At 43.0% G+C, this 14,557-nt stretch overlaps 1 long non-coding RNA gene across 1 annotated transcript in view; it reads left to right on the top strand.

The window, feature by feature from the left end:
* Positions 1–13,867, top strand: part of LOC120025358 — a 28,550-nt gene extending 14,683 nt beyond the window's left edge. Inside the window, exons 2-4 of the long non-coding RNA XR_005472990.1 lie at positions 172–386; positions 13,429–13,601; positions 13,819–13,867. This is a non-coding gene — a long non-coding RNA (uncharacterized LOC120025358). The remainder of the gene's footprint in view (positions 1–171; positions 387–13,428; positions 13,602–13,818) is intronic.
* Positions 13,868–14,557: the final 690 nt, after the last annotated feature.

Genomic DNA, 14,557 nt, shown 5'->3' with positions numbered 1-14,557 from the left:
AAAGACTCAAATGAAGTCAAATCTTCCTCTATACATCCTACACGGACATAGTGTAATTATTTACAAGTGGCATCACAGTAATTTCATTTGAAATGTTTTAAAACTATCAGCTAATTCTCTATTCTGTACCAAGCCGTGTGAATGTACATTTAGAACAGTCTCCATTTCCAGGTTGTGAGAACACTGAGACCCTCCCTAATGCATCAGCTGCCCCTGCCTCCATACCTGTGCACCGATGACACCTCCATGTTTGATCCATGCGAGTTGAATGCAAGGCCTCTCTCACAGTCGCACAGAAGATCCAAGCCTGAACGCTGCAACTGCAGAGTCGTAATGGAGGCCATGCTTACCCTGAGCCCTCTGATCACACAGACAACGTCCCACAGGTACTAATTACTAAATCCACAATGCAGAGATACAGTAGCACAAAGAAATAACACAGGGGACGGCTGACATTTGGATACCTGCAGTGAGATTCAGACGGATAATTGGACCACAATCTCCCACAGAGAGGGAGTGTTTAAAGGAGCTGATGGATAAAATGGTCTCTGGATGAATATAGAAACAGTTGAACTAGGCCAGGTCACCAGAAACATCCCCTCAGTGGAGTTACAGACCAAGTTAGTGAAGCTGTAGAGAAACACAGCAGTAGTACTTCAAGTTACTAAAGACTCCTTAATAAAGAATCACTTAAAGAGCTTCTTGAGATGTGGATAATGTGTTGAGGGCTTGGGTATTGTTGACTGAACATATTGATAGCAGCATTTTATCTGTTGTGTTATTGTCCTCAGATTTACAGCTCTTCTTTCATCTTCAAAGAGACATTTATCTTTGTTTTACCTTTATTTAACTACACAAGTCAGTTAAGAACAAATTCTTATTTTCAATGACAGCCTAGGAACAGTGGGTTAACTGCCTTGTTCAGGTGCAGAACGACAGATTTTTACCTTGTCAGCTTGGGGATTCGATCTTGCAACCTTTTGGTTACTAGTCCAACGCTCTAACCACTAGGCTACCTGCTGCCCCCGCTATACATCTGGAGCAAGCTTGAAATATGCTCACATCAAAAAAAATGCAACACACTTCTTGCGTTAAATTGTAAACCTTTTTGAAAAAACTTTGTCTGAATGTAAAGCTTCATTTTCACATTTCACCACAAACCTGAATACAGGTCAAACACAACTGTCTCAAACAAAGGATTCTTTTTTACTCAGTGACATTTTTGTCACCTCAAAAATACAGTAGCTTTCTATTCCTGATGCCTATCTCAGATACTGAAAATGCTCTGAGGCACTAACAGAAATAGCTTGGCAAGTTCACTATTAAGCCAGAGGGTAGCCCCAACACATTTCACATCAATATTACATCTACATCCTCAACATTTCAAAAACCAGAGAGAATAACAAACATAATATTCCACTGAAATGAATGACAGTTCTTATGCCATTTCCTGCTGGTGGTGTGTCTGATTGCAATAACCTCCATGGGTGATGTAACGAGACTGTATAGGATACTTCCTCCCTGCTGAACTGTAACATAAAATGTATTCTACATTTGCTTGGCTGTGTAGCACACATACACACTGACACCTTATGCACATATAATCACATACAATGTACAGAACATACAGTACACATGACATACGACACAGCTCATACACTTGACATAGGGCTACATATGACGCCACATGCTGATAGGGAGCCACATGAACCATATTTACAGAACGTCACACGTACTAAAAACTAGAAATCTGGAGACAGCCCATGCAGCCATCCCTTTTCTGGTCCCCTGCTACTCTAATGCACAATGGCTCGCTGTACTGGAGGAGCTATGCAGTTGCCAATAGCACATATCCAATTGGTCATGCTCATTAAAAGCGAGAGGGCTAAAACAAGCAGGACTGAAAGTGAGTTGTTGGGCAGACAGAGGAGCCATTTGGTGATTTATTGGGATGTGCTGCTGCGTAACGCAAAGTGAGAAATGGAATAAGCCAAAGTGTGAAGCAGCAACACTGAGCTGCAGACAGACAGAGTTAAGACGTAAATACCAGAAGGTTAAATAAGACATCGGCCCAAATGGCAGTGTCTTAATTCCCCCAGACATATGTGAACATGTGTAACTATATCATCAAATCCCCAAATGCCATGGGCGGACATGTTCCCCGCCATGCAGGCTGTGTCTGGGTGATGTAAGAGTAGCCTCCTGTCAGGACCTATCAGAGCAGAATACATGTCTGGGGAGAAGACAGGCTCATATGAACTGACTGACTGGAGAGATACTGTACTTCCTACTAAAGATGGACAATGGTGGTGTCTAAAATATGAAAAAAGTTAAAAGATTTATTATATACATATGTAATCATAATTATTCATAACACATTTTGAAACATACTTTGATGAAACAAATAAATATGTTTTTAGGAAACTAAGAAATATACTTTGTGGAAATTAAGAAATACTTTTCTAGGGAAGTTAGAAATACACTTTGAGGAAACTGAGAAATATGATTTGTGGCATCTAACAGCAAGTAAAAGACAACGGTTTTACCATGAATACATAAACACCAAACAAAGAAGTATCACTCCATTGATGCCCTTCTAAATGGACTTCTCAAAGTCTCTCGTGACTCTCCCCTCCCTCCAACCTCCTCCTTGGCCCTAGAGTAGACCACTCTCCCCGACTGCCCCCACCCTCCTCCCAGTGCCATCTTTAGTGTTTATTACAGGTGACCTGCATCTTCAGTCAGAGGCTAAGTGGTGGCAGGCTGGAGGCTGGAAACGGGCCTGACACACAGGATTGAATGAATCTCCTGACGTGGCTAATCTCATCCACAAGATGCCTTTAATGCAGCTGTCTGGCACTAGAGCTGGATTCAAATTCTATTTGAGCTTAATTAAGCTTACCTAGTGCAATGGGACCAATGGAATAGTCCCAAAAATGCAAACCCTGACTACTTGGCTCTCCAGACAGGCTCAATCGAACATTTTAAGTATTTGAAAGAAAACAAATACTATTTGAACCCAGGCATGGTGTCGGAAGCCTCTAATGCAAGCTCTCAAAGCATCTCTGTCCCCTGATGAGGACCACTGCCACAAGATGCCAAGAGACAATGGGGTCCAGAGGGGCACCTGCCATTCCATTCCTGCCTCATAAAAAAACTAACAACAGGGGACGAAAAAACCCAGGCAAGGAGGGGATCCATCTCCTATGTCCCCGTCTGACGAACGAAGGAAGGCTTTTCAGCTGGACCAAGGCTACGTCTGATGATGTCACCTCTTTTATCATCCCTTTGATTAATTCCTCTGTCAATTTGAGACCCAAATTTGTTGCTGTGGTTTTTAGAATGCATCCAAGCAATATACAAGCTGATTGCATATAAAGTCATAGGCTCGGGTAATGGAAATGGGGTGGAGGGGGTGGGACGGTGGAGGGTGGAGGGGTCAAGGAACTTTAGGAATGTAGTGTTGTTCTGTCCTTTTGTGTAACCATGCTCCTGTGCCAGGGTGGGGGCTTTCTCTCTAATCCACGCTGATTTGGTAAACACTCACGCTAATACCGCGGCCAGGGCCCTAATTCTGTTGTTTTCTCCCTACTAAAGAAAATTTGTATTTCTTGGGAGATGTCTTGAAGCAGATGGATGGATGGAAAATGTGGGGATAGATTTAATCTCACTAAGGCTCATGCTCAGATTGGACCCACAGATTAGGATTGCAGCCAAGTATTTTCAATAATTATTCTCTGGTTGAATTAAACATATCCTCTTAACACGAAAACATACGCTTGCCATGCATGTCTGACTGATGGAACATCTGTAAGGATCACTGCTGTTATTGAGTGGAGAAAATGTATCCACACCATGTGCCATAGGCTTTAGTTTTATCCATTTGCAGTAGAAATGTACAGATTTTCTATATAATTTTGACTAATTCTAAATGTAAATATAATGTACAAATATATACATGAAGTTATTATATTGTATATACAGCAGAAATCAGATTTTTTTATTAAACAATCACAGACTGAGCATGCTGGCAAGCAACATCCATTTGAACACTGACTATCTCCTATGACACTGGGGACAGCATAACAGCATCATTTGAAACAGCGTCAATTGATTGAATTCACCCAGAGTCCGACCTGTCCCTTCCTCCCCCTTGTCGCCTGAACAATGACCTGGAAACGTATCTCTCTGCTCACCTGCTCCTCTGATTGTCCCGTATCAAATGCATTTTATTTTTCTTCCCCTTAGAGACAATCAAACAATTGGGCTTGTTTGCTAATTGATGGCAAAGTGGCGGGAGCATTCATTTTAGAGATCCATCTATTTGTTGGTATGGAGCCATGGATAAAGACAGCTCATTGAATAAGACACCTCTCCCCTGCCTGGCCCAGAGCCCATTGTTCTTTTATCACTCCCCATTTTCATAAATATCAGGTGGTAACCTGCCAGCCAGCCCAGTGTGGCCCACCCCAGATGACACCATGTAAAACAGTTACCTGCCGGCCTCTCCTGCTGATTTTATCTGGGGGATGTTGACAATGAAAGCAGCTGCTCTGTAGACTACCTTGGGCCAGGCCCCCTCTGTATCCTCTTCTGCTACCTCCTTCCACCTCTCCTCTCGTTCCCTGAGCGGTGGAGGTGGTGGGGTGGGGGGGTGGGGTCACTCGGTCTCCTTTCCCAGATCTTATCAGGCCAGTGGAGGACCTGCTCCCCTCTAATCACTGGCCTCTCTGGAAATGACACAGTGTAATACAGTCATTCAGGCTGTTCCATGTGTATGTGAGCATGTTTGACTGCGTATATACCGCTCGTGCTTGCGTGTGTGTGCATGTGTGTATGGTTTAATAAAGGGAAAAAAGCCCAGAGCTGCAGCAGCGGAAGCAGGAAAAAAAAAGCTATGTTTTAGAAGTCATTAAGACGGACTCAGCAAAGAGCCTGCTGTGGACTTGATTTAACACGCCAGGCCAGTAAGTCAGTGGTGGGTGTAAATAATGTATTCATTTTTAAAGAGATTTTTTTCTCCTTACAAAGATAAAAAACAACATCTCCATCTGGTCAAGTGTGAACTGGGACAGAGCTAGATTAAAGAATGTTCTGTTATCTTATGTGTGGCTCCACTGGCTTAATGTCCTCAGAATCAATGCCCTTCCAACAACTGGTTCATTAAAACAGAATGGCAATGTTTAATTCTGTGTTTTACAAACATGTACTGGCACTCATTCCAGACCTGCCAGTGGTGCTATAGACTAGAGGAATTAAAAACAAGACAGACATCAAAGCACAAGCAGGGAGATTCTTCTAATTACTATATTGTAACGAAACAAATATGAAAGTGTTGGCAATATATCATATACACTGAACGTAGGAAACATTAAAAACACTGCTATTTCCATGACATAGACTGACCAGATGAATCCAGCTGAAAGCTATAATCCCTTATTGATGTCACCTGTTAAATCAAAGAAAGGGAGGAGAAAGGTTAAAGAAGGATTTTTAAGCCTTGAGACAATTGAGACATGGATTGTGTTTGTGCAATTCAGATGGTGAATAGGCAAGACAAAATAATGAATTACCTTTCCATGGCGTATGGTAGTAGGTGCCAGGCATACCCGTTTGTGTAAAGAACTGCAACACTCAACAGCTTCCAGTGTGTACCACCCAAAGGACATCCAGCCAACTTCACCCAACTGTGGGTGTCACGCCCTGATCTGTTTCACCTGTCTTTGTGCTTGTCTCCACCCCCCTCCAGGTGTCGCCCATCTTTCCCAGTATCCCCTGTGTATTTATACCTGTGTTCTCTTTTTGTCTGTTACCAGTTTGTTTTGTTCGTAGAATTTACCAGCGGTTTTCCCCTTGCGCCTGTCTTGTCTAAGTTCCTGTTTTCTAGTTTTTCCCAGCTTTGACCCTTCTGCTTGCCCTGAGCCTGCCTGCCGTCCTGTACCTTTGCCCCACTACTCTGGATTACTGACTTCGGCCTGACCTGACCCTGTTCCTGCCTGCCTAACGTCCTGTACCTTTGCTCCTGTTGTTGTAATAAACATTGTTACTTCAACACAGTCTGCATCTGGGTCTTACCTTAAACGTGATAGTACGAACTGGCCATGACTGACCCACCACACTCGAACCAGATCCGCAATGCCCTCGTCTCCCAAGAAGCCATCATTGGAAGGCATGAGGAGTTGCTTCGTGGTCTGATAGAAGGGTTCCAGGCCGTGGCCGAATGTCACGACCAAACATCGGACACATTGCGAGAGCAATTCCGTGGGTTGTCTACTAGGCAGCCTACCCCAAAGGTAACCTCCCAGCCCCTCAGTAACCCGGCTGGTAGCAGTGCCGTCACCCCGGGTTTCCCGGGAGCACGGCTTACCTCCCCCGGAGCGCTTCGATGGAGAGTCGGGCACCTGACGGGCGTTTCTCGCTCAGTGTTCCCTCGTCATGGAGCTGCAGCCTTCCTCCTTCCCCTCGGACCACTCTAAGATAGCGTACCTCATCCCGCTGATGTCCGGGAGGGCCCTCACCTGGGCCACGGACGTTTGGGAACAACAGTCGGCCGTATGCTTCTGGCTGGAGGGATTCGTGGCGGAGGTGAAAAAAGTTTGAGGCTCCGTTGTCTGGGGGGGAGGCTGCCCGGAAGTTACTCCAGCTTTGGCAGGACTCCCTCAGTGTGGCAGACTATGTGGTGGATTTACGCACACTGGCAGTGGAGGGTGCCTGGAACCCGGAAGCGCTGTTCGTCACGTTCCTGCACGGATTATTGGAGGAAGTAAAGGACGAGCTTGCAGCCTTGGAACTACCGACGGATTACGACTCACTCATCGCTTTAACCATTCGGATCGATGGTCGGCTACGGGAACGTAGGAGGGAGAAGAGGTCTGATTGCGGTCCCAATCGCTCACTCAAGGATCCCACTTTGCATCTGATGAACTCCAGAAGTCCCCGGCGTCTACGTCCCTGAGAGGATCCGAGCTTACCCGAGTTCCTCCAAGAACCTCCGAAGACTGCCGATTCACCTCTTCCCGAGCCGATGCAGCTCGGCAAGGCTAGGCTGTCTCCAGCCGAACGCGTGTGCAGACTTGACACCCAGTGTTGTCTGTATTGCGGTACTGCCAGTCATTATTTGTCTACCTGTCCCTTCAAGAGACCTAGTTCGTCTGTTGGAGTGAGTACTCTGGTGGATCTTAAAGAGAATTTTTCTTCTCCACTTACTCGCGCCGCCTCTCCATGCTATCTTGCTGTGGGGGCGACCAGTCCAAGTCTCTCCAAGTACTCACCGACTCACGGGCCGATGTGAGTCTTATGGCCGTTACCCTGGCGTCCGAGCTGGGCATCCCCACTCAACCCCTCTCCTTCCCACTGATGTTAGCTTCTTTGGGGTAGGGGGCAGTATTCTCACGTCCAGATGAAAAGCATGCCCAGAGTAAACAGCCTGCTACAAAGCCATAAAAGCTAGAATATGCATATTATTACACTACTAAACTCTGAAGTTTCTAAAACTGTTTGAATGATGTCTGTGAGTATAACAGAACTCATATGGCAGGCAAAAACCTGAGAAAAAATCCAACCAGGAAGTGGGAAATCTGAGGTTGATCGATTTTCAACTTAGCTCCTATTGAAGATACAGTGGGATATTGGTAATGTTGCACTTCCTAAGGCTTCCACTAGATATCAACAGTCTTTAGAACCTTGTCTGATGCTTCTACTGTGAAGTGGGGCCGAATGAGAGGGGAATGAGTAAGGTCTACCATGACCTGAACATGCGCTGACCATGCGCGTTCATGTGAGAGCGAGCTCTGTTCCATCACACTTCTGAAGACAAAGAAATTCTCCGGTTGGAACATTATTGAAGATTTATGTTAAAAACATCCTAAAGATTGATTCAATACCTCGTTTGTCATGTTTTTACGGACTGTAATATAACTTTTTTAACTTTTCGTCCATACTTTCCGCTGGACTTGCCCGCGCTTCATGAGTTTGGAAAGTGTACTGAACGATAGAACAACAAGGAGGAATTTGGACATAAATGATGGACATTATCGAACAAAACAAACATTTATTGTGGAACTGGGATTCCTGGGAGTGCATTCTGAGGAAGATCATCAAAGGTAAGTGAATGTTTATAATGTTATTTCTGACTTCTGTTGACTGCACAATATGGCGGATATATTTTGTCTTGATTGGGCTCTGAGCGCCGACCTCAGATTATTGCATGGTTTGCTTTTTCCGTAAAGCTTTTTTGAAATCTGACACAGCTGTTGCATTAACTTCTTGTGGATAGGGGGCAGCATTTTCACATTTGGATGAAAAGCGTGCCCAGAGTAAACTGCCTCCTACTCAGTCCCAGATGCTAATATATGCATATAATTATTAGTATTGGATAGAAAACACTCTGAAGTTTCTAAAACTGTTTGAATCATGTCTGTGACTATACCAGAACTTATTTGGCAGGCAAAACCCTGACGACAAACCATTCAGATTTTTTGTTGTTGAGGTCACTCTCTTTTCAACGGGTTTTCATTGGGAATCCAGATTTCTAAGGGACCTTCCTGCAGTTCCTATCGCTTCCACTGGATGTCAACAGTCTTTAGAAATTGGTTGAGGTTTTTCCTTTGAGAAATGAAGAAGTAGCCATGTTCAGAATGAGGCTCCAGTGAAGTGTACTGTTAGTTAGAGGCGCGTGACCTGAAAGCATGCTACACATTGTTTTCCTCCGGTATTGAACACAGATCATCCGGTCTTCAATTTTATCGATTATTTACGTTAACTTCTCTAGGGTAGGGGGCAGCATTCGGAATTTTGGATGAAAAGCATGCCCAAATTAAACTGCCTGCTTCTCGGGCCCAGAAGATATGATATGCATATAACTGGTCGATTTGGATAGAAAATACTCTAAAGTTTCCAAAACTGTTAAAATAGTGTCTGTGAGTATAACAGAACTGATTTGGCAGGCGAAAACCTGAGAAAAGTTTTCTGTAGTTTTTATTTTTATTTTTATTTTTCTATTCAATGCCATTACAGTATCCATTGACTTAGGACTCAAATTGCAGTTCCTATGCCTTCCACTAGATGTCAACAGTCTTTAGAAATTGTTTCAGGCTTGTATGCTGAAAAATGAGGAAGTAAGAGCAGTCTGAATGAGTGGACCCTAAAGTGTCACAGAGCTTTTTCACGCGCACGACCGAGAGAGTGCCTTTCTTGTTTACCTTTTATATTGACGACATTATTGTCCGGTTGAAATATTATCGATTATTTAGGCTAAAAACAACCTGAGGATTGAATATAAACATCGTTTGACATGTTTCTATGAACTTTACGGATACAATTTGGATTTTTTGTGTTTTGACTGCGTTTGAGCCTGTGGATTACTGAAGAAAATGCTCGAACAAAACTGAGGTTTTTGGATATAAAGAGACTTTATCGAACAAAAGGAACATTTATTGAGGAAATGAATGTCTGCTGAGTGCAACCATATGAAGATCATCAAAGGTAAGGGATTAATTTTATCTCTATTTCTGACTTGTGTAACTCTTCTCCTTGGCTGGTTACTGTTTGTAATGATTTGTCTGCTGGGCTATGTTCTCAAATAATCGTAAGGTATGCTTTCACCGTAAAGCATTTTTTTAAATCTGACATTGTGGTTGGATTCACAAGAAGTTAATCTTTAAACCTATGTAAAATATGTTTTTTTCCCTGAATTTTTATAATGAGTATTTCTGTATTTGAATTTGGCGCCCAGCAGTTTCACTGGCTGTTGAAGAGGTGGGACGCTAACGTCTCACGTACCCAAGAGAGGTTAACTTCTTGCCACTAGGGGGGTGCCATTTCGACATAGTACAAATTCGTTTCCAAATTAAACTGCCTCGTACTCAATTCTTGCTCGTACAATATGCATATTATTATTACTATTGGATAGAAAACACTCTCTAGTTTCTAAAACCGTTTGAATTATGTCTGTAAGTGAAACAGAACTAGACTTAGAGCAATTCTCCTATGAGGATTTGAAAATGCTGAAATCTGCTTGCTGTTCCCAGACCTGTGGATAACTCTGACTGTCTTCTATTGGTTGAGATGCACTGCATACGCCTTCCCCTGGTTGTTAGCGAATAGGGAGTCTTGAAATGGCGTCTCTACGTAGTTCCCAAAGTTTATAAATTGATTGGGAACGAGGTGGCTCATTCTTTTCACCTTCGCTCGGGAGCATTGAGGACCTGGGGACGTTCTTTTGGAACCATCGGTTATAGATCTCAGACATTTCCGGCTGTGTTTTTATTCGATATAGGTGTTGAAGACATCGTAATGTTGTTATTTTGAACCGAATTATATCAGTTTATGTCAGTATATTGCGATTTTGGGGTATTTATTTCCTTGGCGCTGTAGGAATGTGGGTATCTCTCTCTTTCGTGCTAATGTTTACTGCTAATTGCAACTCTGAAGAGGATGTTCTCCAACCTATCAACGATTATTTTTGACAAAGGACACCTTTCCCAAGATTCTGATGAGAGTTCATCGAAAAGTAAGAACTATTTATGCTGATAATTCATTGTTCTGTTGAAAAATGTCAAATGCATGAAACGCCATTGCTTGCAGTGTAGCATTGTGTTATCGCAGCCTGTATTGCGCAGTAAGGTTAATTTTAAAAATGTAATTCAGCGATTGCATTAAGAACTAATTTGTCTTTCAATTGCTGTCCAACCTGTATTTTTTTTGTCAAGTTTATGAATAGTTTTCGATAAGAGTAGGTGGCTTTCCAAGATGGCGCCGGACAGATTGCTTGAGCTCTTGGCTACTTTTCTCATTGTATAAGCACAATTTGTGCCGCTAAATATGCACATTTTCGAACAAACTCTATATGCATTGTGTAATATGATGTTACAGGACTGTCATCTGAAGAATTCTGAGAAGGTTAGTGAAAAAATTAATATATTTTGGTGGTTTATACGTTATAGCTATTTTTTGCCTTGAATCAATGCTGTTGTAATGTTCGCTATTGTGCTAAGCTAATATAACGCTATATTGTGTTTTCGCTGTAAAACACTTAGAAAATCTGAAATATTGTCTTGATTCACAAGATCTGTGTCTTTCATCTGCTGCACGCTGTGTATTTTTAAGAAATGTTTTATGATGAGTAATTAGCTAATACACGATGGTCTCTGTAGTTATTCTAGTCATTTTAGTGAGAGTTGTGATGGGGGCTGCAATGGTAAACTATGATTTATACCTGAAATATGCACATTTTTCTAACAAAACCTATGCTATACAATAAATATGTTATCAGACTGTCATCTGATGAGGTTGTTTCTTGGTTAGTGGCTATTTATATCTTTATTTGGTCGAATTTGTGATAGCTACTGATGCAGTAAGAAAATGGTGGAGTATGGAAGTGGTGTCTTTTGCTAACGTGGTTAGCTAATAGATTTACATATTTTGTCTTCCCTGTAAAACATTTAAAAAATCAGAAATGATGGCTTTATTCACAAGATGTGTATCTTTCATTTGGTGTCTTGGACTTGTGATTTCATGAACATTTTATTATATGATATCCCTGTGGCTTTAGGCTAGGCTATGCTAGTCAGCTTTTGTGATGGGGGGGATCCCGGATCCGGGTTTGGTAGGCGTTAGAGGTTAACTTCTTATGGCTGCAGGGGCAGTATTGAGTAGCTTGGATAAAAGGTGCCCATTTCAAACGGCCTCGTACTCAATTCTTGCTCGTACAATATGCATAGTATTATTACTATTGGATAGAAAACACTCTCAAGTTTCTAAAACCGTTTGAATTATATCTGTGAGTAAAACAGAACTCATTTTGCAGCAAACTTCCTGTCAGAAAGTGAAAAATCTGAAATCGAGGCTCTGTTCCAGGGCCTCCCTAATCGTTTGCTTGAAATCTATTAGTATACATGCACTTCATACGCCTTCCACTAGATGTCAATAGGCTGTGAGAGGTGAAATGGGGTCTCTAGCTCTTTCTATGGTCAAAAGAGCGAGCTTGGAATGACAGGACCCCAATTTCCTTTGCTCAGGAAGACGCGGAAAGGACTTCCGCATTGGCTTCTGAAAAGCTTTTGTTATAGATGGCAAATATCTCCGGCTTTGATTTGATTTGATAAATGTGACAATATCATCGTAAAGTATGTTTTTTCAATATAGTTTAATCAGATTATTGAAATTTCTTCGGGAGTTTTGGCGTGTTCCGTTCTCTGCGTTTGTTGACGATGGACAGGTTCGCGCCACTTGGCAAGTTTTGCTTGCAAATTCGAGAGGGAAAAAGGACATTCTAAATCCAAACAACGATTGTTCTGGACAAAGGACCACTTGTACAAGATTCTGATGGAAGCTCAACCAAAGTAGGACCCATTTATGATGTTATTTCCTATTTCTGTCGAAAATGTGTTGTGTTTTCCGCCTTGAGTTTTGGCGCTGTGTCGCTATAACGTAAGCTGTATGTCGTAATGAAGTTATTTTTAGAATTCTAACACGGCGATTGCATTAAGAACTAGTGTATCTATAATTTGCTGTACAACAAGTATTTTTTAGTAACGTTTATGATTAGTTATTTGGTCAGAATAGGTGAGTGTCAGAAATATATCCGGACATTAAATATTTGAAAGTTAAATATTTCTAAAAAATATATTTTGAATTTCGCGCCCTGCACTTGGACGGGCTGTTGTCATATTGAGCCCGACACCGGCCTGCAGCCATAAAAGGTTAAAAAATACCTAAAGTTGTATTACAAAAGTAGTTTGAAATGTTAGGACAAAGCTTACAGGTAACTTATGAGATATTTTGTAGTCACGTTGTGCAAGTTGGAACCGGTGTTTTTCTGGATCAAATGCGCCAAATAAATGGACATTTTGGAAATATATCGACGGAATTACCGTCCCACGTACCCTAGAGAGGTTAGAGGGTTGGACGGGTGCTCTATAGGCTGGGTCACCCACCATACCACCCCCATCAATCTACTAGTTTCAGGGAACCACAGCGAGACGATCCTTTTCCTGCTAGTTGAGTCTCTGCAGGATCCTGTGGTATTGGGATTCTCTTGGCTCCAGCGACACAATCCCTCGATTGACTGGGCTACTGGTGCCATCGTGGGCTGGAGCCCATCCTACCTCACTCATTGCCTGAAGTCAGCTTTGCCTGCCCCGGGATGTCTTTCTGGGAGCCTGGAAATTGCCCCGGACCTCTTCGTCAGCCCAGCAGAGTACCAGGACCTTCCGCAGCACCGACCGGTATCCCAAAGGTCAAGCCAGATGCTCTGGCATGCCGCTATAGCCCCGGGGCTACACCCCCGGAAGCCGAGACCTTTCTCCCCCGCTCCAAGATCATTAGCCCCTCTGCTGTTCGTCCTCTGTTGCCCCGTACCCTCTGTATACTTCCTACCTTTCCTGTGTATTAAACCATGTCTTACAGCCCTTTGTCTCCTGCTTCCAGGCCCACTCCTCTCCCCCGTCTCATCTACGGCTAACTGGCGTACATGGTGAGGCGTCTCCTGAAGGTTCGACCTCTGGGCAGGGGATTCCAGTACCTGGTTGAACGGGAGGGTTATGGCCCAGAGGAGAGGTGCTGGGTCTCCGAATTCCACCGGTGGCACCCCGCTCAGCCAGGTAAGACGCAAGGTGGCGGGGGGTACTGTCACGCCCTGACTGTTTCACCTGTCTTTGTGCTGGTCTCCACCCCCCTCCAGGTGTCGCCCATCTTTCCCATTATCCCCTGTGTATTTATACCTGTGTCCTCTGTTTGTCTGTTGCCAGTTTGTTTTGTTCGTAGAACCTACCAGCGTTTTCCCATTGCTCCTGTCTTGTCTAAGTTCCTGTTTTCTAGTTTTTCCCAGCTTTGACCCTTCTGCCTGCCCTGACCCTGAGCCTGCCTGCCGTCCTGCACCTTTGCCCCACTACTCTGGATTACTGACTTCGGCCTGCCCTGAGCCTGCCTGCTGTCCTGTACCTTTGCCCTTGTTGTTGTAATAAACATTGTTACTTCGACACAGTCTGCATCTGGGTCTTACCTTAAACGTGATAGTGGGAAAAATTGGAGTCAACATGGGCCAGCATTGTAGAATCAACTCAATATTAGGAATATGTTCTTAATGTTTTGTACACTCAGTGTATATCCCAATTTTTCTAAGGAATAAAGGATTTCACTTAGATGAAAATAGATAATTGTATCAAGTTAAAACCATTGTTAAAGGCATTGCAGTACTATGAATTCTGCATTCTGATACGTTTTGCTGTATGGCCAATATTCAAACGTTTGTAGAAAAGTGAAGTTTGGTCTTTGGACAAAATAGATGTGGACTAACCTGAAGAGCTAAAGCTAACCCAAACAGTGGGTTAAACCACCTCAGAATTATAACTCACACCAGTAAAACCAGTAACCAGACCCACATTAAGGAGAGGTTAATCTAAAGTTCCATGTATAATACTTGTATCTTTTATCAATGTTTATTATGAGAATTTCTGTAAATTGATGTGGCTCTCTGCAAAATCACCGGATGTTTTGGAGGCAAAACATTACTGAACATAACGTGCCAATGTAAACAGAGATTTTTGGATATAAATAT

This window comes from Salvelinus namaycush, chromosome 30, assembly GCF_016432855.1.
Source record: "Salvelinus namaycush isolate Seneca chromosome 30, SaNama_1.0, whole genome shotgun sequence".
NCBI lineage: Eukaryota > Metazoa > Chordata > Actinopteri > Salmoniformes > Salmonidae > Salvelinus > Salvelinus namaycush.
Note: the sequence above shows the minus strand (reverse complement) of the source record. Positions and strands in the feature narration are given on the sequence as shown.